The sequence below is a fragment of the Salmo salar genome, chromosome ssa06 (assembly GCF_905237065.1).
Source record: "Salmo salar chromosome ssa06, Ssal_v3.1, whole genome shotgun sequence".
NCBI classification, from domain to species: domain Eukaryota; kingdom Metazoa; phylum Chordata; class Actinopteri; order Salmoniformes; family Salmonidae; genus Salmo; species Salmo salar.
In genome coordinates, this window is record NC_059447.1 from 6,895,222 (window position 1) to 6,923,194 (window position 27,973).

Genomic DNA, 27,973 nt, shown 5'->3' on the forward strand with positions numbered 1-27,973 from the left:
AATCTACAGTAGAGACAGAGAGCCTTCAGCCCTGAAGAAGAGATATGTCTAGTGTCAGGTCACATGGAGGGAGGGAGGGAGGGAGGGAGGGAGGGAGGGAGGGAGGGAGGGAGGAAGGAAGGGAAGGAGGGGGGAGGGAAGAAGGGAAGGAGGGAGGGAAGTAGGGAAAGAGGAGGGAAGATATAGAGAAATGGTAGAAGACAGGTCTCTTTGTCTGTCTTTCTTTTCATCAGTCTGTTCTCTTTCTCTCCCTGTCTCTCCTCAGACACTTTCTCCCTGTCTCTCCTCAGACACTTTCTCCCTGTCTCTCCTCAGACACTTTCTCCCTGTCTCTCCTCAGACACTTTCTCCCTGTCTCTCCTCAGACACTTTCTCCCTGTCTCTCCTGAGACACTTTCTCCCTGTCTCTCCTCAGACACTTTCTCCCTGTCTCTCCTGAGACACTTTCTCCCTGTCTCTCCTCAGACACTTTCTCCCTGTCTCTCCTCAGACACTTTCTCCCTGTCTCTCCTCAGACACTTTCTCCCTGTCTCTCCTCAGACACTTTCTCCCTGTCTCTCCTCAGACACTTTCTCCCTGTCTCTCCTCAGACACTTTCTCCCTGTCTCTCCTCAGACACTTTCTCCCTGTCTCTCCTCAGACACTTTTCCCCTGTCTCTCTAATCAGTGAGTTTTAAGCTGGCAGAGAGAAAGAGATTAAGAGAGAGAGACGCTGAGAAATAGAGAATAAGAGAGAGAGAACAGAGCAGACAGTAAGATCTTCTCTGAGTGTTGTCAGGAGAGATCAGACAGTAGAGACCTGTCTACAGACTATCTGAATATCTGATGGGTGTTGTCAGGAGAGATCAGACAGTAGAGACCTGTCTACAGACTATCTGAATATCTGATGGGTGTTGTCAGGAGAGATCAGACAGTAGAGACCTGTCTACAGACTATCTGAATATCTGATGGGTGTTGTCAGGAGAGAGTCAGACAGTAGAGACCTGTCTACAGACTATCTGAATAATCTACATAGCTCTGTGCTCCATTTACCCTACATAGTACACTACTTTAGACCAGGGCCCATAGGGAGGAGGGGCCCACAGTGCTCTGGTCAAACGTAGTCCACTATGTAAGGAATAGGGATCCATTTAGGACGTATCCCTTGTCTCCTCTGCTCACACAGCCATGCAGAAGTCACCTATTCACCAGATAGGGTTATTATTGCTGCTGCTATTTTAGTACAGATGGGGGTAGCTTTAATATTCATAGGTTAAGTCCCAAACCACACCCTCTTCCATATGTAGGGCACTACTCTGGTTAAAAAGACAGTCCACTGTGTAGGGAATAGGGAACCATTTGGGCTGTAGCACACACAATCAGGAATATCTCTCCTGCTTTTATCTTTTCATAGCATTCTCTGTTCCCCAGGCCCTCAGACAACACGGGCAGGATGGCTTTATGCTCTGTTCTGTTGTTGCTACTGTTATCTGAGAGATCAAACCAACTAGCTAGAATTCCTCAATGTGGATTTTAATACCTACAAATATTGAGCTGGAATCTTGAGCAGACTTTCATGTAAATACACAACCTGTACATTAGATATTCTACATGTTTTACACTAAGGTCTTTAACCAATATCCACACTAGTATATACCTAATATAAACCACCGTACTGGGTATCCATTCATGTGGTATGTTGGTCTGGACATGGAATATAGCCGAGATGTACAACAGGGTTTAATCAATTCAATTCAATTCAATGGCTTTATTGGCATGGGAAACATATGTTAAAGCAAGTGAAGTAGATAATAAACAAAAGTGAAATAAACAAAAATTAACAGTAAAAAAATTACACTCACAAAAGTTCCAAAAGAATAAAGACATTGCAAATGTCATATTATGTATATATACAGCGTTGTAACGATGTACAAATAGTTAAAGTACAAAAGGGAAAATAAATAAACATAAATATGGGTTGTATTTACAATGGTGTTTGTTCTTCACTCATTGCCCTCTCTCTCTCTCTCTCTCTCTCTCTCTCTCTCTCTCTCTCTCTCTCTCTCTCTCTCTCTCTCTCTCTCTCTCTCTCGCTCTCTCTCTCGATAACTAGCAGATCAATATTCACATCTCAAAATAAAAGCTCTTATCTATTTATTTATGCAGGAGCAATCAGGCACCAAAGGCTTGTGTGTGTGCTTGACTTCATGCATTAGTGTCTGTACGTGTGTGTGTGTGTGTGCGAGTGTGTCCCCCATCCGGTACCAGCAGTTTTTCCCGTGTTTGTGTTCTTCCATTGACTTTTCATTAAATTATGTATTGGTCTGAAGTAGGGAACTGTCAGGGGGCTGGAGTGGGCCCAAACACAAACACACACACACACACACACACACACACACACACACACACACACACACACACACACACACACACACACACACACACACACACACACACACACATTGCCCTTCTCTCATTATTGCCTCAACATTTCCAGACTAAAGAAGAGAGGAATAATTCAGTCTAACCAACCAACCTCTCCTCATTGTTTACATACAAAACAAACCCCCCCACAAACAGATGGGAGAAAACTGAGGATGGATCAACAACAGAGGGGGAGAAAAAAAGCATGTACAGAATAAAAATATTCCAAAACCTGCATCCTGTTTGCAACAGGGCACTAAAAGAAATACTGCAAAAAATGTGGCAAAGCAATTCATGTTTTGTCCTGAATAAAATAACATATTTTTGCATCCAACACAACTCATCACCACTCTTCATATTTTCAAGAATGGTGGTGGCTGCATCATGTTATGGGTGTTATGGGTGTGCTTGTAATCATTAAGGACTGGGGAGTTTTTCAGGAGAAAAAAGTCACAGCCATATACAGTTGAAGTAGGAAGTTTACATACACCTTAGCCAAATACATTTAAACTCAGTTTTTCACAATTCCTGACATTTAATCCTAGTAAAAATTCCATTCCCTGTCTTAGGTCAGTTAGAATCACCACTTTATTTTAAGAATGTGAAATTTCAGAATAATAGTAGAGAGAATTATTTATTTCAGCTTTTATTTCTTTCATCACATTCCCAGTGGGTCAGAAGTTTACATACACTCAATTAGTATTTAGTAGCATTACCTTTAAATTGTTTAACTTGGGTCAAACGTTTCAGGTAGCCTTCCACAAGCTTCCCACAATAAGTTGGGTGAATTTTGGCCCATTCATCCTGACAGAGCTGGTGTAACTGGGTCAGGTTTGTAGACCTCCAAGCTCACACACGCTTTTTCAGTTCTGCCCACAAATGTTCTATAGGATTGAGGTCAGGGCTTTGTGATGGCCACTCCAATACCTTGACTTTGTTGTCCTTAAGCCATTTTGCCACAACTTTGGAAGTATGCTTGGGGTCACTGTCCATTTGGAAGATCCATTTGCGACCAAGCTTTAACTTCCTGACTGATGTCTTGAGATGTTGCTTCAATATATCCACATAATTTTCCTTCCTCTTGATGCCATCTATTTTGTGAAGTGCACCAGTCCCTCCTGCAGCAAAACATCCCCACAACATGATGCTGCCACCCCTGTGCTTCACGGTTGGGATGTGTTCTTCGGCTTGCAAGCCTCCCCCTTTTTCCTCCAAACATAACGATGGTCATTATGGCCAAACAGTTCGATTTTTGTTTCATCAGACCTGAGGACATTTCTCCAAAAAGAATGATCTTTGTCCCCATGTGCAGTTGCCCCTCAAGCCGAAACCACAACGGCCCTCAAAGTACTATACTGAACTTTATGCAAACTGGAAACCAAATATCCTGAGGCCGCATTTATTGTAGCTGGGGATTTTAACAAAGCAAATCTGAGGAAAACTCTACCAATGTATGTGAATGAATGTTGTACTCGCCCTGGGAAAACCCTTGACCACTGCTACTCCCTCTTCCAGGATGCCTACAAGGCCCTTCAACAACCTCCCTTTCGGTAAATTTGATCATGAATCCATTTTGCTCCTCCCTTCCTATAGGCAGATACTCAAACAGGAAGTACTCATGTTAAGGTCTATTAAACGCTGGTCTGACCAATCAGAATCCATGCTTCAAGATTGTTTTCATCACACGGACTGGGATATGCTCCGGGTAGCCTCTGAGAATAACATTGACGAATACACAGACACAGTGAATGAGTTCATCAGGAAGTGTATAGGAGATGTTGTACCCATTGTGACTATTAAAACCTACCCAAACCAGAAACCGTGAATAGATGGCAGCATTCCTGCAAAACTGAAAGCGCGAACCACCGCATTTAACCATGGCAAGGTGACTGGGAATATGGCCAAATACAAACAGTGTAGTTATTCACTCCATAAAGCAATCAAATAGACAAAACATCAGTATAGAGACAAAGTGGAGTCGTAATTCAATGACTCAGACACGAGACGTATGTGGCAGGGTCTACAGACAATCACAGATTACAAAGGGGAAACCAGCCACGTCAAGGACCAGCTGGCTAGAGTGTTTACGGACATATTCAATCTCTTCCTATCCCAGTCTGCTGTCCCCACTTGCTTCAAGATGGCCACCATTGTTCCTGTACCCAAGAAAGCAAAGGTAACTGAAATAAATGATTATCGCCCTGTAGTACTCACTTCTGTCATCATGAAGTGCTTTGAGAGGCTAGTTAAGGATCATATCACCTCTACCTTACCTGACACCCTAGACCCACTTCAATTTGCTTACCGCCCTGGGTCTGAACCCCGCCCTGTGCAACTGGGTCCTGGACTTCCTGACGGGCCGCCCCCAGGTGGTTAAGGTAGGAAACAACACCTCCACTTTGCTGATCCTGAACACAGGGGTGCGTGCTCAGCCCCCTCCTGTACTCCCTGTTCACCCATGACTGCGTGGCCATGCACGCCTCCAACTCAATCACCAAGTTTGCAGATGACACAACAGTAGTAGGCCTGATTACCAACAATGATGAGACGGCCTACAGGGAGGAGGTGAGGGCCTTGGCAGAGTGGTGAACGGAAAATAACCTCTCATTCAATGTCAAAAAAACAAAGGAGCTGATTGTGGAAACAGCAGAGAGAGCACGCCCATATCCACATTGATGGAACTGCAGTTGAGAAGGTAGAAAGCTTCAAGTTCCTCAGTACACATCACTGATGATCTGAAATGTTCCACCCACACAGACAGTGTGGTGAAGAATGCGCAACAGCACCTCTTCAACCTCAGGAGGCTGAAGAAATTTGGCTTAGCCTCTAAAACCCTCACAATCTTTTACAGATGCACAATTGAGAGCATCCTGTTGAGCTGTATCAACCACCCGAGCCACGGCCTGTTCACCCCGCTATCATCCAGAAGGCTAGGTCAGTACAGTTGCATCAAAGCTGGGGCAGAGAGAGTAAAAAAACAGCTTCTATCTCAAGGCCATCAGACTGTTAAATAGCCCTCACTACCCGGCTTCCACCCGGTTACTCAACACTGCACCTTAGAGGCTGCTGCCCTAGTTGTGTTGGAATCACTGGTCACTTTAATAATGGAACACTAGTCACTTTAACCTGTTGAGGACAGACGTTCCGGTAGCGGAACCCCGTTCCGGTAGCGGAACCCCGTTCCGCCTGCGGAACCCCTAGCCAACAACCAATGGCATCGCACGGCGCGAAATACAAAACCAACTAAAATACCACAATTCAATTTTCTCAAACAATCAAATATTTCACACCATTTTAAAGACAAGACTCTCGTTAATCTAACCACATTGTCCGATTTCAAAAAGGCTTTACAGCGAAAGCAAAACATTAGATTATGTTAGGAGAGTACATAGACACAAATAATCACACTGCCATTTTCCAAGCAAGCATATATGTCACATAAACCAAAACCACAGCTAAATGCAGCACTAACCTTTGATGCTCTTCATCAGATGACACTCCTAGGACATTATGTTATACAATACATGCATGTTTTGTTCAATCAAGTTCATATTTATATCAAAAACCAGCTTTTTACATTAGCATGTGATGTTCAGAACTAGCATACCCACCGAAAACTTCCCGGTGAATTTACTAAATTACTCACGATAAACGTTGACAAAATACATAACAATCATTTTAAGAATTATAGATGCAGAACTCCTTTATGCAATCGCGGTGTCCGATTTTAAAATAGCTTTTCGGCGAAAGCACATTTTGCAATATTCTGAGTACATAGCTCGGCGATCACGGCTAGCTATTTTGACATCCGCCAACTTCGGGGTCACCTAAACTCAGAATTACTATTAGAAAAATTGGATTACCTTTGCTGTTCTTCGTCAGAATGCACTCCCAGGACTTCTACTTCAACAACAAATGTTGTTTTGGTTCCAAATAATCCATAGTTATATCCAAATACCTCCGTTTTGTTCATGCGTTCAGCTCACTATCCGAAGGGTAACGCGCGAGCGCATTTCGTGACAAAAAAATGCAAAATATTCCATTACCGTACTTAGAAGCATGTCAAACGCTGTTTAAAATCAATTTTTATGCTATTTTTCTCGTAAAATAGCGATGATATTCCAACCGGGCAACGTTGTATTCATTCAAAGAGAGAAAGAAAAACATGGCGAGTACTCGTGACCGCGCATCTCCAGTCTCACTGTCCCCAGGCTGACCACTTACAAACTCTGCTCCTATACTTTGCCCAGAGACAGCAGACACCCCATTCCACTTTCTGGCGGCTTTAGAGAGCCAATGGAAGCCTTAGAAAGTGTCACGTTACAGCACAGATGCTGTATTTTCGATAGAGATGCAACAGAAGGACAACAAATTGTCAGACAGGGCACTTCCTGCATGGAATCTTCTCAGGTTTTGGCCTGCCATATGAGTTCTGTTATACTCACAGACACCATTCAAACAGTTTTAGAAACTTTAGAGTGTTTTCTATCCAAATCTACTAATTATATGCATATTCTAGTTTCTGGGCAGGAGTAGTAACCAGATTAAATCGGGTACGTTTTTTATCCGGCCGTGAAAATACTGCCCCCTATCCCAAAGAAGTTAATAATGTTTACATACTGCTTTACTCATTTCATTTGTAGATACTGTATTCTAATCTACTGTATTTTAGTCAATGACACTCCGACATTCTAAAATGTAAGTATTTCTTAATTCCAATCTTTTACTTTTATATTAGTTTGTATCGTTGTGAACTGTTAGATATTACTGCACTGTTGGAGCTAGAAACACAAGCATTTCGCTACACCCGCAATAACATCTGCTAAATATGTGTATGTGACCAATAAAATAGTATTTGATGTTATTTTTAATGCCTAACAGTCAACAATAGGATGGCTGTAGGATCCATATATTATTATCCATTGTTCATTAAAGCCGCAATATGTAACTTTTTCGTGCGACCCGACCAAATTCACATAGAAATATGAGTTATAGATTTGTCATTATCATTGAAAGCCAGTCCGAGAAGCGGTAGATCTGTTCTATGTTGGATATTTCTATGCTTCCCGTTATTAAGTTTAGTTTTTTGCCGTCTTTTACTTTCAATTTTGTACACCAGCTTCAAAACAGCTGAAAATAGAAACATTTTGGTTATGGAAAATATATTTCCCATCAGTTTAAATGGTACAATATATATTTTTTAAATTCTTTAAAGGGTGTTATTCATTTAATAATCCCATCCATGGTATACCCTCATATATCCTATATTTATACAGATGGGTGTGCTGTACTGCACCAGATATTGCTGGAGGGGACGGCAGTAGTAGTGTAGTGATTGAGAGGGAACAGCAGGAACGGAGCATGAACCTGAGACCTCTGGGGTTTCAGGGCATAAAGCCCACTGCCACCTGCACCATACAGGTCCAGAGCTCATGGCAGAGGCAGCTTGCAGAGCATATTGATGCAATACAGCAATGTGAAAGTTCAGTCTGGAAAGAGAGAACACAGTCTGTAATTCATTAGACAAACAATAGTTACTTCAACCACACTGAGATGCATGAACAAACATTCAATCTTATATGACGTACATCCTTGTCCATTTTTTTTTGTCTGTCAAAAGTACAACTCAAGTCAGCTGTTTTCGGACGAGTTTGCATCCGTCAAAAGCGAATCATTTGTGTGTTTTTCTGTCAGACAATCATGTCCATTCGTTGTCCTGTAACTCCCATTATAAAAGCATTGGCTCCATCAGAACTACTGTGACACAAAGCCCCAGTGTGTCCAGAGAGTGTCACGCCCTGACCGTAGAGATCCTTATTATTCTCTATGTTTGGTTAGGTCAGGGTGTGACTCGGGTGGGAAAAGCTATGTCTTCTATTTCTTTGTTTTTGGCCGTGTATGGTTCCCAATCAGAGGCAGCTGCCTATCGTTGTCTCTGATTGGGGATCATATATAAGTTGTCATTTTCCTTTTGGTTTTTCTGGGATCTTGTTTTCTGTTTAGTGTCTGTGCCTGACAGAACTGTTCGCTTTTGGTATTTTGTTTAAGTGTTTTTTTGTGAATAAAGAATCAGGAACACTTACCACGCTGCGCCTTGGTCCACTTCTACCACCAACGAGAGCCGTTACAGAGAGAGAGAGAGAGAGAGGGGGGACGGAAAGACAGAGAGAGTAAGTTAGAGAGACTCTCTTCTCTGTTTAACAGGCTCTCTAGTCTCACTTTAACAGGCTCTCTGTCTTCTCCCTGCATGTCCCAGCATGTGTCAACAAACTTTGCAGTTGTTACTAGTGCTCTCTCTCTCTCTCTCTCTCTCTCTCTCTCTCTCTCTCGCTCTCTTGCTCTGGAAACATATGTTTACATTGCCAAAGCAACTGAAATAGATCATAAACAGCAAACATTACACTCACAAAAGTTCCAAAGAATAAAGACATTTCAAATGTCATATTATGTCTATATACAGTGTTGTAATGATGTACAAAAGGGAAAATAAATATGGGTTGTATTTACAATGGTGTTTGCCCTTTTCTTGTGGCAACAGGTCCCAAATCTTGCCACCTCATTTTGTGGGCAGTGTGCACATAGCCTGTCTTCTCTTGAGAGCCAGGTCTGCCTACGGCAGCCTTTCTCAATAGCAAGCTTTCCTTAACTTTGGGTCAGTCACTGTGGTCAGGTAATCTGCCATTGTCTACTCTCTATTTTGGGCCAAATATTGTAGTTTGCTCAGTTTTTCTGTTAATTCTTTCCAGTGTGTCAAGTAATTATCTTTTTGTTTTCTCGTGTTTGTGAACAGGGGACTCTTCTCCAGGTGCGTCTGTCTGTAGGTAATGGCTTTGTTATGGAAGGTTTGGGAATCGCTTCCTTTTAGGTGGTTGTAGAATTTAACGGCTCTTTTCTGGATTTTGATAATTAGCGGGTATCGGCCTAATTCTGCTCTGCATGCGTAATTTGGTGTTTTATATTGGTGTTTTGCAGAGTTTTGTGTGCAGTCTCAATTTGGTGTTTGTCCCATTTTGTGAATTATTGGTTGGTTAGCGGACTTCAGACCTCACAACCATAAAGAGCAATGGGTTCTGTAACTGATTCAAGCTTTTTTAACCAGATCCTAATTGGTATGTCATATTTATGTTCCTTTTGATGGCATAGAAGGCCCTTCTTGCCATGTCTCTCAGATCAGATCGTTCACAGCTTTGTGGAAGTTACCTGTGGCGCTGATGTTACCTGTGGCGCTGATGTTAAGCCGAGGTTTCTGTCTCTCTACCTTTCTCTCTCCTGTCAGTTGTTCAGCAGTGAAGCAGGGAGCTGGGTTTTTATGATAAATGGCGTTCCTGATTCAGAAGGTGAATAAGTTCTCCACATTGAGATGTACTGTACATCACAGGGAAATATAGGGAGGAGAGTATTGAGTAGACTTAACCTCTTTGGAGAATACTAACACTGCAGCTCAACATTAGACAGGACAGACAGTCTAACTGTTAACACTGCAGCTCAACATTAGACAGGACAGACAGTCTAACTGCTAACACTGCAGCTCAACATTAGACAGGACAGACAGTCTAACTGCTAACACTGCAGCTCAACATTAGACAGGACAGACAGTCTAACTGTTAACACTGCAGCTCAACATTAGACAGGACAGACAGTCTAACTGCTAACACTGCAGCTCAACATTAGACAGGATAGACAGTCTAACTGCTAACACTGCAGCTCAACATTAGACAGGACAGACAGTCTAACTGCTAACACTGCAGCTCAACATTAGACAGGACAGACAGTCTAACTGCTAACACTGCAGCTCAACATTAGACAGGACAGACAGTCTAACTGTTAACACTGCAGCTCAACATTAGACAGGACAGACAGTCTCACTGTTAACACTGCAGCTCAACATTAGACAGGACAGACAGTCTAACTGTTAACACTGCAGCTCAACATTAGACAGGACAGACAGTCTAACTGTTAACACTGCAGCTCAACATTAGACAGGACAGACAGTCTAACTGCTAACACTGCAGCTCAACATTAGACAGGACAGACAGTCTAACTGCTAACACTGCAGCTCAACATTAGACAGGACAGACAGTCTAACTGCTAACACTGCAGCTCAACATTAGACAGGACAAACAGTCTAACTGCTAACACTGCAGCTCAACATTAGACAGGACAGACAGTCTAACTCAGAATAGTGATCAACACGTACTTACTATTCAGTCAACTGTGGAACTACAGATTCCAGAACTGCTCCATTGTTACACATCTATTCAGTCAACTGTGGAACTGTAGATTCCAGAACTGCTCCATTGTTCCCCACTATTCAGTCAACTGTGGAACTACAGATTCCAGAACTGCTCCATTGTTACACATCTATTCAGTCAACTGTGGAACTGTAGATTCCAGAACTGCTCCATTGTTCCCCACTATTCAGTCAACTGTGGAACTACAGATTCCAGAACTGCTCCATTGTTACACATCTATTCAGTCAACTGTGGAACTACAGATTCCAGAACTGCTACATTGTTACACATCTATTCAGTCAACTGTGGAACTACAGATTCCAGAACTGCTCCATTGTTACACATCTATTCAGTCAACTGTGGAACTACAGATTCCAGAACTGCTACATTGTTACACATCTAATCAGTCAACTGTGGTACTACAGATTCCAGAACTGCTCCATTGTTACACATCTATTCAGTCAACTGTGGAACTGTAGATTCCAGAACTGCTCCATTGTTACACATCTATTCAGTCAACTGTGGAACTGTAGATTCCAGAACTGCTCCATTGTTACACATCTATTCAGTCAACTGTGGAACTACAGATTCCAGAACTGCTCCATTGTTACACATCTATTCAGTCAACTGTGGAACTGCAGATTCCAGAACTGCTCCATTGTTACACATCTATTCAGTCAACTGTGGAACTGTAGATTCCAGAACTGCTCCATTGTTACACATCTATTCAGTCAACTGTGGAACTACAGATTCCAGAACTGCTCCATTGTTACACATCTATTCAGTCAACTGTGGAACTACAGATTCCAGAACCTCTCCATTGTTACACATCTATTCAGCCAACTGTGGAACTACAGATTCCAGAACCGCTCCATTGTTACACATCTATTCAGTCATCTGTGGAACTACAGATTCCAGAACTGCTCCATTGTTACACATCTATTCAGTCAACTGTGGAACTACAGATTCCAGAACTGCTCCATTGTTACACATCTATTCAGTCATCTGTGGAACTACAGATTCCAGAACTGCTCCATTGTTACACATCTATTCAGTTAACTGTGGAACTGTAGATTCCAGAACTGCTCCATTGTTACACATCTTCAACTGTACACAACTGTTGTCAGAGTAGTCTCTCTCTCTCTGTCCAGATGACTGGTTTCAGAATGCCTCAGAATGGGAATTGAGTTGCAGTCTATGGCGGTGAAAACAACCGCCGTTTTGAATTGTCTTATTGCTCGTGCCATCACCATCTAGCACCACCAAAGCGCGACCAGCGCAGGTGATGGGCTAAAGAAGGAAGTGAGTTTAGGAAATGGGAAAGTATGCATCTAAGAAATACTGTAGTTTTCACATATGAACTTCATATGATTCAATTGGGCCAAAAATAATATGGCCGCCGTGATAGAACAATTATTTTAATTGACAATTTTCTGAATTTTTCCACTTAATATAGTTTTAACAGTCTCTCTCTCTCCCACCTCAATTTTAAACCGCGCCCATTTTGAAGTCCCACTGCACGGTGTTGAAAGTGTGTTGTAATCCAGGACTAGACTTGATCTGTGTCCGGGGAAACCAGGCCTTGACTTGGTGAAGGAAGGAACCAGCTGACGTCAACTCCTACCACACTGTGTATAGTCCCCTGTAGGAGTGTGTGGCAGACAGAGCGGGTTTGAGTGTGTGTGTTGAGTAACAGTGTATCTTGGCCAACAGGTCCTGTCAGAACCCCACAACCTGCTCCTATGCTGTCATCATGTACAGACCTCCTCCTAGTCTAACACACTGCTATGATCACATGATGAGGGGGGGAGAGAGAGGGGGGGGGGAGAGGGAGAGGAGGAGGGAGAGTGAGACAGAGAGAGAATCAGTAGTCACAACGTCAGTAAAGTCATCACGTCAGTAAAGTCACCTCGTCAGTAAAGTCATCACGTCAGTAAAGTCATCACGTCAGTAAAGTCATCACGTCAGTAAAGTCATCACGTCAGTAAAGTCATCACGTCAGTAAAGTCATCACGTCAGTAAAGTGTTCTTTCTCTCTCCAATATTGAGAGCAGTGTTCTCTGTGTTAACATGTCTTCACTGTAACCCTGCTCAAACAATCAGCTATTATACAGTAGTAAGTGATACCTTAGACCATATTCTAATTAAGATATTAGAAGATCTCTCTCTGTGTGTGTGTGTGTGTGTGTGTGTGTGTTGGTGAATGGGTCGGTGAACTGATAAGTCCACAACATTTACACTAAGTAATAAACCAATCAAGAGTGTACTGTCATGTACACACCTGAATTACTACTGTCAACACTCAACACAACAATCTCTCTGCCAGCATGATAGCTCTCTACTGCTTTACCTGTTTTCTAATGCCCCCTATCCTTCTCTGTCTCTCTCTCTCATTCCCTCTCTCCCTGTCTCTCAGAGTTCCAGCAGTGACAGTAGCATCTGTTTAAATAAGGACAGTGTCTCGGTGAGTAACAGACGGATGTTCTACCTTTCTCTCTTTCTTTTTCATCTCCACTCCCTCGCTCCACTCCTCCTCCACAGCTGTCTGCAAGGCAGCCGACCAAATCAGGTAGAACTAGAGGAGCTTACACACACACACACACACACACACACACACACACACACACACACACACACACACACACACACACACACACACACACACACACACACACACACACACACACACACACACACACACACACACACACACACACACACACACACACACGCAGTGGAGTGGTGAATAGCCGTGGTGTGTGTAGGATTTAAAGGATAATGTGAGTGTGTGCTTACATAACACTGTAACAATCTGTGTGGCTGTTATTAAAACAAGTTTTGGTTTAAAAACCAGCCCTGCTAATTGACAAAATGTAGCGAATTGAAAAGAAAGCCTAGCTCTTCTCCGCAGGTGAGATTAAAGGAGAGGACAGAAGAGATGATGAAGGACAAGTGAGGCAGCAGGAGAGTAAAGGAGAGGACAGAAGAGATGATGGAGGATAAGTGAGGCAGCAGGAGATTAAAGGAGAGGACAGAAGAGATGATGGAGGACAAGTGAGGCAGCAGGAGATTAAAGGAGAGGACAGAAGAGATGATGGAGGATAAGTGCAGCAGCAGGAGATTAAAGGAGAGGACAGAAGAGATGATGGAGGACAAGTGAGGCAGCAGGAGATTAAAGGAGAGGACAGAAGAGATTATGGAGGATAAGTGCAGCAGCAGGAGATTAAAGGAGAGGACAGAAGAGATGATGGAGGATAAGTGCAGCAGCAGGAGATTAAAGGAGAGGACAGAAGAGATGATGGAGGATAAATGCAGCAGCAGGAGATGAAAGGAGAGGACAGAAGTGATGATGGAGGATAAAATATATACATCCGATACTACAGACTGGACATTTAACTTCCTGGATTCAACTAACACTTTTTCTCCGTGTATTTAACCAACAGCATTTTATCTCTGTCTTTCTCTTTCTTAGTTTGTATATTTCTCTGTCTTTTTTTCACCTTTGATAACTCCTTAAAGTGAAGGTGTTGTACGTTTACTGAGGCTCTGACAGAAAGAAAAGAGAAGATAAAGAGTTTGAAACTTTGTAGAAGTCTGAAGGTTAGGGTTGTGATGTAGAGATACTGAAAACATATTCCTCTGGGTTCTCTCTTCCTTCTCCTCCTCCTCGTCATCCTCCTCCTCCTTGTCATCCTCCTCCTCCTTGTCATCCTCCTCCTCCTCTATCATCTTCTCTCCTCCTTTCTCATCCTCCTCCTCCTTATTTTTCTCCTCCTCCATCTTCTCTCCTCCTTTCTCATCCTCCTCTTCCTCTTCCTCCGCCTCTTCATCTTCCTCTTCCTCCTCCTCCATCTCATCAGTACTGAATCCTGCTTGAGACTCATGTTCCCTGCTCTGTGATTATAGAGGGTGTGATTATTCTGCCTGGTTTTGGGGTCTGTTGAAATCAAAGGCAAGTCAAAGCCAGAGGAGGAAAACAGAGATGGAGAGGGAGAGATATTGTTCTGATCAGAAACTTGATATATTGTGTTTAGCGCGAGAGAGAGAGAAACAGGGACTAGAATGTTGCATTGTGGTGTTTTTATGCTCATAGCTTCTCTGTTACAGAGATATATTGGAGCTGTCTGTACTCCTCAGTAGGTCTTCTCTGTCTGAACTCTGTTCTAATGGGAGCTGTCCGTGGTCCTGAAGTATATTCTCTGTCCTAACTCTCTCATAATGGGAGCTGTCCGTGGTCCTGAGGGAAATTCTCTGCCCCAACACTGTCCATGACAATAAGATACACTCTGAATGGACAGCTAGACACTAAGATACACTCTGAATGGACAGCTAGACAATAAGATACACTCTGAATGGACAGCTAGACACTAAGATACACTCTGAATGGACAGCTAGACACTAAGATACACTCTGAATGGACAGCTAGACAATAAGATACACTCTGAATGGACAGCTAGACACTAAGATACACTCTGAATGGACAGCTAGACACTAAGATACACTCTGAATGGACAGCTAGACACTAAGATACACTCTGAATGGACAGCTAGACACTAAGATACACTCTGAATGGACAGCTAGACACTAAGATACACTCTGAATGGACAGCTAGACAATAAGATACACTCTGAATGGACAGCTAGACAATAAGATACACTCTGAATGGACAGCTAGACACTAAGATACACTCTGAATGGACAGCTAGACAATAAGATACACTCTGAATGGACAGCTAGACACTAAGATACACTCTGAATGGACAGCTAGACACTAAGATACACTCTGAATGGACAGCTAGACACTAAGATACACTCTGAATGGACAGCTAGACACTAAGATACACTCTGAATGGACAGCTAGACACTAAGATACACTCTGAATGGACAGCTAGACACTAAGATACACTCTGAATGGACAGCTAGACACTAAGATACACTCTGAATGGACAGCTAGACACTAAGATACACTCTGAATGGACAGCTAGACACTAAGATACACTCTGAATGGACAGCTAGACACTAAGATACACTCTGAATGGACAGCTAGACACTAAGATACACTCTGAATGGACAGCTAGACACTAAGATACACTCTGAAGGGACAGCTAGACACTAAGATACACTCTGAATGGACAGCTAGACACTAAGATACACTCTGAATGGACAGCTAGACACTAAGATACACTCTGAATGGACAGCTAGACACTAAGATACACTCTGAATGGACAGCTAGACACTAAGATACACTCTGAATGGACAGCTAGACAATAAGATACACTCTGAATGGACAGCTAGACAATAAGATACACTCTGAATGGACAGCTAGACAATAAGATACACTCTGAATGGACAGCTAGACACTAAGATACACTCTGAATGGACAGCTAGACACTAAGATACACTCTGAATGGACAGCTAGACAATAAGATACACTCTGAATGGACAGCTAGACAATAAGATACACTCTGAATGGACAGCTAGACAATAAGATACACTCTGAATGGACAGCTAGACACTAAGATACACTCTGAATGGACAGCTAGACACTAAGATACACTCTGAATGGACAGCTAGACACTAAGATACACTCTGAATGGACAGCTAGACACTAAGATACACTCTGAATGGACAGCTAGACACTAAGATACACTCTGAATGGACAGCTAGACAATAAGATACACTCTGAATGGACAGCTAGGCACTAAGATACACTCTGAATGGACAGCTAGGCACTAAGATACACTCTGAATGGACAGCTAGACACTAAGATACACTCTGAATGGACAGCTAGGCACTAAGATACACTCTGAATGGACAGCTAGGCACTAAGATACACTCTGAATGGACAGCTAGGCAATAAGATACACTCTGAATGGACAGCTAGACAATAAGATACACTCTGAATGGACAGCTAGGCACTAAGATACGCTCTACATGTGTAGCCGATATGAATAGCTAGCTAGCTGTGTATGTGCTAGTAGCCAGACAAGGATAGGCCCACAGAGATCCTATTAAATGACTGATATCTGAGTCTATGGACAGGCCTTTCTCTGCTCCTCACCTCTACCACCTCACTCTGCTGTGAATCCCCCTGCTCACCAAAAGATGGCGCCACATCACCATTCACAGCAGGCAGTATGCAGTATCCTCACCACTGGAGACTGCAGTTCCTAGGAATCTCACTTGTATTTCCTTGTGTCCTCATGTCCTCTCTCCTCGCTTCTTTTACCAAATCCCATTGGAGGAGATGATCCGAGGGGGCAGGACCTCTGACCTTCTCCTCCAATGTTGTTGGAGAAGGAAATGACGAGAGGACAGAAGGAACACAATTAAGATTCCCCCTAGTCACACATAGGTTAGATAGACATAACATTTAGGACTAGCTTACCTCCTAACCCAAACCTAATGGAGTAATGTTGTGGTAGACAGACAACCAGGGTAATGCAGTAATGTTGTGGTAGACAGGCAACCAGGATAATGATGTAATGTTTTAGACAGGCAACCAGGATAATGCAGCACTGGTGTGGTAAACAGGCAACCAGGATAATGAAGTAATGTTTGTGATAGACAGGCAACCAGGGTAATGCAGTATTGTTGTGGTAGATATACAACCAGGATAATGCAGTAAACCAGGGTAATGGAATTATGTTGTGATAGACATGCAACCAGGATAATGCAGTAATGTTGTGGTAGCCATATAACCAGGATAATGCAGTAATGTTGTGGTAGACAGGCAACCAGAGTAATGCAGTAACGTTGTGGTAGACAACCATGATAATGTTGTAATGTTGTGGTAGACAGGCAACCAGGGTAATGTAGTAATGCTGTGGTAGACAGAGAACCAGGATAATGCAGTAATATTTAGAATTCACCCACTCACAAACATTTGTGTGTGGAAACATGCATGCATGTGCACACACACATACTGTACACAGGCGTGAACACACACACACACACACACACACACACACACACACACACACACACACACACACACACACACACACACACACACACACAAGCGTGAACACACACACATACACAGGCGTGAACACATACACACACATTAATGTGCCTGTTGCTCACCCACACACACCCATACAGGCTGCAGAGGCAGTGTTTTATTTATGATAGGAGATAGAGGGAGAGATATGAAGGCAGGAGGAGAGGGAAAGATGGGGGATGCATGGACAACTAGAGATAGAGGGAGAAAGAGAAAGCGAAACAGAGAGACAAAGAAAGAGAGAGAGAGGGGGAGAGACAACCAGTGAAGAACAAACACCATTGTAAATACAACCTAATATTTATGTTTATTTATTTTCCTATTTGCACATCATTACAACACTGTATATAGACATAATATGACATTTGAAATGTCTTTATTATTTTGGAACTTCTGTGAGTGCAATGTTTACTGTTAATTATTATTGTTTATTTCACTTTTGTTTGTCATCTACTTCACTTGCTTTGGCAATGTTAACATATATTTCCCATGTAAATAAAGCCCTTAAATTACATTGAATTGCAATTGAGAGAGAGACAAAGAAAGAGAGACAGACAGAGAGAGAGACAGAGATAATGATGGTATAAGGGTTCTTATTCTGTTATTTTATTTTTCTCTCTCTCTCTCTGTGTGTGTGTGTGTGTGTGTGTGTGTGTGTGTGTGTGTGTGTGTGTGTGTGTGTGTGTGTGTGTGTGTGTGTGTGTGTGTGTGTGTGAATGTGTGGGTTATCCTGGGTTAGTAGGACCAGTGGAGTGGCGTGTTAAATGTCAGGGATATGATGAAGAATAAGGAACAGGTGATGTGCAGCAGTTTAATGAAATCCACTGGCCCTGGGCTCAGTGTAGGAGAGGGTCCTAGCAACCTACATACATACATACACACATACATACACACATACACACAAGCACATATACACGTGCACACACACGAGCACATATACACGTGCACACACACACTCACATACACAAACATACACACACACACCCACACACACATACACACACACAGTGTTGTGATGGTGTTGTGATGGTGTTGTGATGGTGTTGTGCTGGTGTTGTGCTGGCGTTGTGATGGCGTTGTGCTGGTGTTGTGATGGTGCTGTGCTGGTGTTGTGCTGGTGTTGTGATGGTGTTGTGCTGGTGTTGTGATGGTGTTGTGATGGTGTTGTGCTGGTGTTGTGCTGGTGTTGTGCTAGTGTTGTGCTGGTGTTGTGATGGTGTTGTGCTGGTGTTGTGATGGTGTTGTGATGGTGTTGTGCTGGCGTTGTGGTGGCGTTGTGCTGGCGTTGTGATGGCGTTGTGATGGCGTTGTGATGGTGTTGTGCTGGCGTTGTGCTGGCGTTGTGATGGCGTTGTGCTGGTGTTGTGCTGGTGTTGTGCTGGTGTTGTGCTGGTGTTGTGATGGTGTTGTGATAGTGTTGTGATGGTGTTGTGATGGTGTGTGATGGTGTTGTGCTGGTGTTGTGATGGTGTTGTGCTGGTGTTGTGCTAGTGTTGTGCTGGTGTTGTGCTGGTGTTGTGCTGGTGTTGTGCTAGTGTTGTGCTGGTGTTGTGCTGGTGTTGTGATGGTGTTGTGATGGTGTTATTATGGTGTTGTGCTGGTGTTGTGCTGGTGTTGTGATGGTGTTATTATGGTGTTGTGCTGGTGTTGTGCTAGTATTGTGATGGTGTTGTGCTGGTGTTGTGATGGTGTTGTGATGGTGTTATGATGGTGTTGTGCTGGTGTTGTGATGGTGTTGTGATGGTGTTGTGCTGGTGTTGTGATGGTGTTATTATGGTGTTGTGCTGGTGTTGTGATGGTGTTATTATGGTGTGATTTGTGCTGGTGTTGTGCTGGTGTTGTGATGGTGTTATTATGGTGTTGTGCTGGTGTGTTTTATTGTTGTGTGTATTATGTGTGTGTGTGTGTGTGTCTCTCTCTCTGTCTCTCTCTCTATGTGTGTCTCTCTCTTTCTCTCTCTGTCTGTTTATTTCTCACGTTGTGCCTCTCTCTCTCTGTGTGTCTCTCTCTCTCTCTCTGTGTGCTGCAGCTTTAAGAGGGTGCTACTGCAGTTACATAAACAGCAGCCAGGGAGAAAGTTTCACCCTTCTAATCAGCCATATTATTATTATTATTATTAAGAGTAGAAACTTCAAAGGAGAGAGAGAGAAAGGCAGAGAGGAAGAGAGAAGGAGAGAGAGAGGAGGAAAGGGAGAGAGCAAGAGAAGGAAAGGGGAGAGAGAGAGAGAGAAAGAGGGGAGCAGGAAGGAGAGAGGGAGAGAGAGAGAGAGAGAAGGAAAGGGAGAGAGAGGGGGAGAGGGAAGGAGAAAGGGCGAGATAGAGGGGGAGAGGGAAGGAGAGAGAGGGAAAGGGAGAGAGAGGAGGAGAGGGAGAGAGAGGGGGGGCAGGAGGGAGAGAGGGGGGAAAGAGAGAGAGCGTGTGTGTGTGTGTGTGTGTGTGTGTGTATGTGTGTGTGGCTCTGTGTCTGTGTCTGTGTGTCTGTGTGTGTGTCTGTGTCTGTGTATGTGTCTGTGTGGCTCTGTGTCTGTGTGTGTGTCTGTGTGGCTCTGTGTGTCTGTGTGTGTCTGTGTGTCTGTCTGTGTGTGTGTGTGTGTCTGTCTGTGTGTGTGGCTCTGTGTGTGTGTCTGTGTGGCTCTGTGTGCGTGTGTATGTGTGTGTATGTGTGTCTGTGTGTGTGTGTGTGTGTGTGGCTCTGTGTGTGTCTGTGTCTGTGTGTGTCTGTGTGTGTGTCTGTCTGTGTGTGTGTCTGTGTGTGGCTCTGTGTGTGTGTGTGTGTGTCTGTGTGTATGTGTGTGTGTGTGTCTGTGTGTGTGTCTGTGTGTGTGTCTGTGTGTCTGTGTGTGGCTCTGTGTGTGTGTGTGTCTGTGTGTGTGTCTGTGTGTATGTGTGTGTGTATGTGTGTGTGTGTGTATGTGTGTGTGTGTGGGATAGTTTGTGAGTGTCTCGTGTCTTAGCCTGACTTCTAGTTCTCCTCCCTCCACACATGCCTCCGCATTCAATCAGTCAATACCTCACCTTGCTGCATCAAGCCACCGTGAAAGATATGCCTGCTGCCTGCTGCCTCACAGGTGTGTGTGTGTTTGTGTGTGTTTTCATCTCTTTAAAGCAGCGTTGCAAATAGCATCATCCAGTAGCATTGTTGACAGTCACACAGCCCAGCCGGCCCACAGCATACTAACCACACTCTGGGAGACTTGGTCTCCCACCCAAATGGTTCCCTGTTCCCTATATAGTGCACTACTTTTGACCAGGACCATAGGGCTCTGTTCCCTATATAGTTCACTAAATAGGGTATAGGCTGCCATGTGGGACACTACCTGTTTATGAGATTGTATTAGCAGACTGATGACATTTTAGAGTCGTGCATGGAGGGCCAATTATCTAGTGTATCTCACCCTGGTCTAAGAGGTATCAGGACTTTACCTCCCTTTACTTTTGTTTAATCCACCCTGGTCCTCTCTCTCTCTCTCTCTCTCTCTCTCTCTCTCTCTCTCTCTCTCTCTCTCTCTCTCTCTCCTTCTCATTCCCCTTCTCTCTCTCTCTTTCACTCTCTTTCACCTCTCTCTGTCTCTCTCTTTCTCTCTCTCTCCCTCTCTCGCTCTCTCTCTCTGTTTCTCCTTCTCCCTCTCTCCCTCGCTCTCTCTCTCTGTCTCTGTCAATCCCTCTCCCTCACTCTGTCTATCTTTCTCTCTCGCTCTCTCTCTCTTTCACTCTCGTTCTCTTTCTCTCTCGCTCTCTCGCTCTCATTCCATCTATCTCTATTTCCCTATCCCCTCTATCTATGCACCCCTTCTATCCACCCTTTTCCATCTCTCTCTTTCTCTCTTCTCTTTCATCCCCTTCCCTATTTTTCCCTCCTCAATCTCTTCTCTGACAGAACGTTTCTGTGTGTAGTCTATGTTCTCCAGTAGAGGACAGGAGTCAGCTATGCTCACTGATCCTACAGTCCAGAATAGGACCCACAGTGTCTATGTTCTCCAGTAGAGGACAGGAGTTAGCCTCTTAATCAGCTTTCCTTCTTATTTCTGCTGTTGGTCTGCTCATTGGGGAATCCGTCTCTCTCTCTCTCTCTCTTCCCCCTCTCCGCGTTTATCCTTCTTTCTTTCTCTCTCTCTCTTCCCCCTCACCACCCCATCCTTTCTCTCTCTCTCTCTCATCAGCGTATCAGCCACATCAGTAATTATGCTGAAACAGGGATATGTTTTTGGGGTTAGTTTCTCTCTCCCTCCCTCTTTTCCTCATTCATTATTTCCATCAGCTTTTTCCCCTTGAAGTGATCTTGTTAAGGCGCTCCAGTGGTTGGTTGAAGTGATCTTGTTAAGGCGCTCCAGTGGTTGCTGTGAGACAGGAGATTATTAACAGGATGTATTATTGAGGAACACTAGCAGTGTTTCAACTATAATTTCCTCGGATTGTCAGTTTCTATAGCCACACCTGACCACCCGGTCAACACTTAGACACTTTGACACGACCCCTCATGTTTCAGAAGTGTGAGTAAATGTTTAGGTATCCATTATACAGCTTCCATGGTGATACGTGGAGATATAGTTCCATTATACAGCTTCCATGGTGATATGTGGAGATATAGTTCCATTATACAGCTTCCATGGTGATATGTGGAGATATAGTTCCATTATACAGCTTCCATGGTGATATGTGGAGATATAGTTCCATTATACAGCTTCCATGGTGATATGTGGAGATATAGTTCCATTATACAGCTTCCATGGTGATATGTGGAGATATAGTTCCATTATACAGCTTCCATGGTGATACGTGGAGATATAGTTCCATTATACAGCTTCCATGGTGATATGTGGAGATGTGGTTCCATTATACAGCTTCCATGGTGATATGTGGCGATATTGTCTCTCATTAAGTGTGTAGTGAGGTGTCTATTTTATAAATGTCTAGATGTGTAGTGTCTACATTATAAATGTCTAGGTGTGTAGTGCTTCCATTAGAAATGTCTAGGTGTGTAGTCACTATATTATAAATGTCTAGGTGTGTAGTCACTATATTATAAATGTCTTGGTGTGTAGTGTCTACATTATAAATATCTAAGTGTATAGTGTCTACAATATAAATGTCTAGGTGTGTAGTGTCTACATGATAAATGTCTAGGTGTGTAGTGTCTACATTATAAATGTCTAGGTGTGTAGTGTCTACATTATAAATGTCTAGGTGTGTAGTGTCTACATTATAAATGTCTAGGTGTGTAGTGTCAACATTATATATGTCTAAGTGTGTAGTGTCTACATTATAAATGTATAGGTGTGTAGTGAGGTGTCTCTATGATAAATGTCTAGGTTTGTAGTGTCTACATTGTACATGTCTAGGTGTGTAGCTAGTCTTGTTCTGTCTCTAGACTCTGTGTTTTGTCTACATGGTGACTATCTACATAATGCTCCTCTCTCTCTGGGTTCATACCAGTACAATACATTCGAATATGGAATATGACAAAGTTTTGTTTGGTGATTTATAAATGCAGGATGATTTATTGATCTCTGGTTGGACACAATCCAGATTTAGTCTTTCACTGGGTTGAAGCTGTGACTGAGGCTGGGACTGGGACTGGGAGTTGGAACTGAGGTTAGGGCTGTGGAGGTGCCGGGGTTGGGGCTGGGGCTGAGGTTAGGGCTGAGGTTGGGGCTGGGGCTGAGGTTAGGGCCGGTGTTGGGACTGAGGTTAGGGCTGGGGATGGAGCCGGGGTTGGGGCTGAGGTTGGGGCTGAGGTTAGGGCTGAGGTTAGGGCTGAGGTTGGGGCTGGGGATGGGGCTGGGGTTGGACTGAGGTTAGGGCTGAGGATGGGGCTGGGGTTGGACTGAGGTTAGGGCTGGGGTTGGGACTGGGGTTGGACTGAGGTTGGGGCTGGGGATGGGGCCGGTGTTGGGGCTGAGGTTAGGGCTGAGGTTGGGGCTGGGGATGGGGCTGGGGTTGGACTGAGGTTAGGGCTGGGGTTGGGACTGGGGTTGGACTGAGGTTAAGGCTGGGGATGGGGCCGGTGTTGGGGCTGAGGTTAGGGCCGGTGTTGGGGCTGAGGTTAGGGCTGGGGATGGGGCCGGTGTTGGGGCTGAGGTTAGGGCTGAGGTTGGGGCTGGGGTTGGACTGAGGTTAGGGCTGGGGATGGGGCCGGGGTTGGGATTGAGGTTAGGGCTGGGGTTGGGACTAAGGTTAGGGCCGGTGTTGGGACTGAGGTTAGGGCTGGGGATGGGACTGAGGTTAGGGCTGGGGATGGGGCCGGGGTTGGGGCTGAGGTTAGGGCTGGGGATGGGGCCGGGGTTGGGGCTGAGGTTAGGGCTGGGGATGGGACTGAGGTTAGGGCTGGGGATAAGACTGAGGTTTGGGCTGAGGATGGGACTGAGGTTTGGACTGAGGTTTGGGCTGAGGATGGGACTGAGGTTGGGACTGAGGTTTGGGCTGAGCATGGGACTGAGGTTGGGACTGAGGTTTGGGCTGGGGTTGGGACTGAGGATGGGACTGAGGTTAGGACTAAGGTTGGGACTGAGGTTAGGGGTTGGGACTGTGACTGAAGTTGGGGCTGAGGCTGGAAGTAGGGATAGATGGATGGATATTCAGGCTCTGTTTTGAAAAATGCTGTCTGATGCCGTTTTTTGGTATTGAGGGAGAGGAAGGGAACAGTGGGAAACGAAACGGTGTCAGTTTACAACTGACTGTTGAATTTTCCACTAGAACCATGTAGGTATGTTTTATTTGTGTAGTGTTTATAAAGGGGTTATAAGAGGTTATAAGCGGTTATAATTACATTAACCATTATTGAATCATTTCAATATATATAAACACTGACCAATATATTACATTGGTCAGTGTTTGCCAAATAATGAGCCAGTATTTACCTCCAGTTATAAATGTACTTACACATGTTGATAAGATGAACCCTTATGTATCGTCATCCATTTTGAAAAGTTGAACAGTGGTTATGTAGTTGAACAGTGGTTATGTAGTTGAACAGTGGTTATGTAGTTGAACAGTGGTTATGTAGTTGAACAATGGTTATGTAGGAGCAGAAGAGGTTGGTTTTCATGATGTGTCTTGACCCAAGTTTGAAACCCTGATGCCCTGGCCAAATGTATGTCCAGGACATTATTCAATCATCATTCCTAACCTATGACCCCTTAGCAGATGATATCAGCACACTTACCACTTCTCTGTGATAGTTAAAGTATGGCGAACTCTGGTGTGAAATGGTAACTGTAGTACCTTTGGTTGGTGAAGCAGTGGAGGAGGTGGCCTCTCACAATGTTGAATGTTGTGGTCTTCATACCCACCATTCATTGACTGAACATGTTTAATAAAGTGTTGAATCTTCTCTCATGTATGTAGTGATGAACACCCGAAACGACCTATAAGTATGTCTTAGCTCTGAGTGAACTCTCAAATCATCTATAAATGATTTACCCACATGTATACCTTATAAATGTATACCTTATTTTAAAGTGACTGACCTATATACGTTCATAAATGAGTAATCAACATGTATAACTCCTAAAATGATACCATACTTTAAAGTGGCAGTCCACTGACCATTACCAAATGAGTTACCTTTATAACTGGTGAAAAGATTCATTTAAAGTGTCAAGGGCGTCGTAAGGATAGGACCAAGGCGCAGCGGGTAAAGTGCTCATCTTCTTAATTTATTTAAAGAAAACACTTAAACAAATGACGAAAAAACAGTTCCATAAGGCTCCCAGGCTATACAGAAAATAACCACCCACAAAACACAAGGGAAACAACATCAACTGAATATGGCCTCCAATTAGAGACAACGACAACCAGCTGCCTCTAATTGGAGGTCATTGCCAAAAACCCAACATAGAAATAGAAAACTAGATATAAACATAGAAATAGATAACATAGAACCTAAACCCCAAAACACCGAAACACACAAAACAAACACCCCCTTCCACGCCCTGACCAAACTACAATGACAAATAACCCCTTTTACTGGTCAGGACGTAACATAAAGAATGTCGAAACCTACTGTATTAATGAGTTACCTTTATAACTGTTGGAAAGATACCTTTAAAGAAAGTTGAAACCTACTGTATTAATGGGTTCCCAACATTTATAACATCACATAATCTATATATATAAGAACAAAATGTAATTTAATAGAAAGATACATTCGGAAAACGATGTTAATTTCAGTGACTCAAGTCTGTATCCTACCAGTGGTACAGTGAGTAGCCTAGCTAATTCAGATAAACAGGGTGGTCTGTATCCTATCAGTGGTACAGTGAGTAGCCTAGCTAATTCAGATAAACAGGGTGGAATGTATCCTATCAGTGGTACAGTGAGTAGCCTAGCTAATTCAGATAAACAGGGTGGTCTGTATCCTATCAGTGGTACAGTGAGTAGCCTAGCTAATTCAGATAAACAGGGTGGTCTGTATCCTATCAGTGGTACAGTGAGTAGCCTAGCTAATTCAGATAAACATGGGGGCTCTTTTTCTCCTTTTAACATTACAAGTCAGAATAGAAACTGACAACACATGAACTATTTAACTAAGCAACATAGTCCCCTTCTGTTTCTTCATATGTCTCTTTCTTGTTCAACATCTCACCTCCTGGAGTCTGAGACCTCATGGGAATCTGTGGGAGAGAAGAGGAATTTATGACAATGTAGCATAGACACACTATCTACACATAACACTTTATCAGGATTTATAACGTTTAGTTTAGCTAGTTATGTTATCCACTGCTAGCTAATAATAATACTAATACTAATAGTAATAATACTACTACTAATACTACCAATACTAATACTACCAATACTAATACTACTAATATGAATACTAATACTAATACTAATGATACTACTAATACTAATATCACTAATACTAATAGTACTACTACTAATACCAATACTACTAATATGACTAATACTAATAATGCTGATAATACCAATGCTAATAATACTAACGCTAATAATACAAATAATACTAATGCTAATAATACTAATGCTACTAATAACACGGATACTTATAATACTAATACTAATACAAATACTAATACTAATACTAATAATACTAATACAAATAAAACTAATAGTAATAGTACTAATGCTAATACTACTAATACTACTAATACTAATAATGCCGATAATACAAATGCTACTAATAATATTAATGCTAATAATACTAATACAAATACAAATACTACCAATGCTACTAATACTTGTGTACTGATAATACTACTAATACTAATGCTAATACTAATGCTACTAATACTACTAATACTAATACTTGTAATTATAATATTAATACTACTAGTACTAATACTAATACTTCTAATGATAATACTACTAATACTAATACCATTACTTGCTAACACTAATAGCTAGCTACCACAGATTAAAGGGGGTTAGCTAGTTATCACAATTTTTGCTAATACACTAGCTAGTTAGTTAGTCTTAATAATGTAATTACAAATCCTTTATGAACCCTTTATAAACCCTTTATAAACACCTTATTGTGAAGTGTTACCATCATTTCCATAAGAGAGCAGTTATTCCGCCTCAGCACCAGTGTCCTGGAACCTTAATATATAACAGCTGCTGCACAGCAATGCTCTCTGGAGCTCTGAGAACTTAATAGGACACTGTGTGTGTTTTAGTATTTCAGAGAAATGTCATGGAGTTTAGCTTCTGACTTGGTTGAAAATGTATGAAATGTATGTCTTTCATATTTATGTCAATAAGTCATAAAGGTGTTACTGACACCAGTTTAGAATTGTTGTGTAAAAAAGGTGTTGTGCCAGAATACAGAAGTGTATGTGTTTGTACAGCTTTGTTATGTTCACTATGTGAAACCAGTAGCAGTATTATAATATAATATGTGATAATATATCAGAGAGGACATCTGCTCTACGGGTCTCATTACTGGCTGATCCTACTCCTTTAATGAACTAATGAGTGTGTGTGTGTGTGTGTGTGTGAGAAACAGATAGACTGTTAATTGTTAATTGTCTTAATAATCGGTACGATATTGTTCTAACAGAAATAAAACAAACCACTTGTTTCACTGTTTGAATATAACAGAAGTAATATTTTTAACCTCACATTGATTACACACACAGCGCTTATTATACATGTGTTTTTCTCATCCATAACATGTCCTTCTTCAGTGAAGATTAGAGTAGTAATCATTCTATCAAGATGACAAATATCAATATATCATCTCTCTCTCTCTCCCTGTTGGTCTTTCTCTCTCTGTTCTTCTCTCTCTGTTGGTCTCTCTCTCTCTGTTCCTCTCTCTCTGTTGGTCTCTCTCTCTCTCTGTTCCTCTCTGTCTCTCTATCTATCTCTCTCTCTCTCTC

General features: G+C 42.8%; 1 pseudogene; it reads left to right on the plus strand.

Moving 5' to 3' along the window:
• The window catches only part of LOC106594842 (RNA binding protein fox-1 homolog 1-like), a 695,930-nt pseudogene that overhangs the window by 111,998 nt on the left and 555,959 nt on the right, over positions 1-27,973 (plus strand).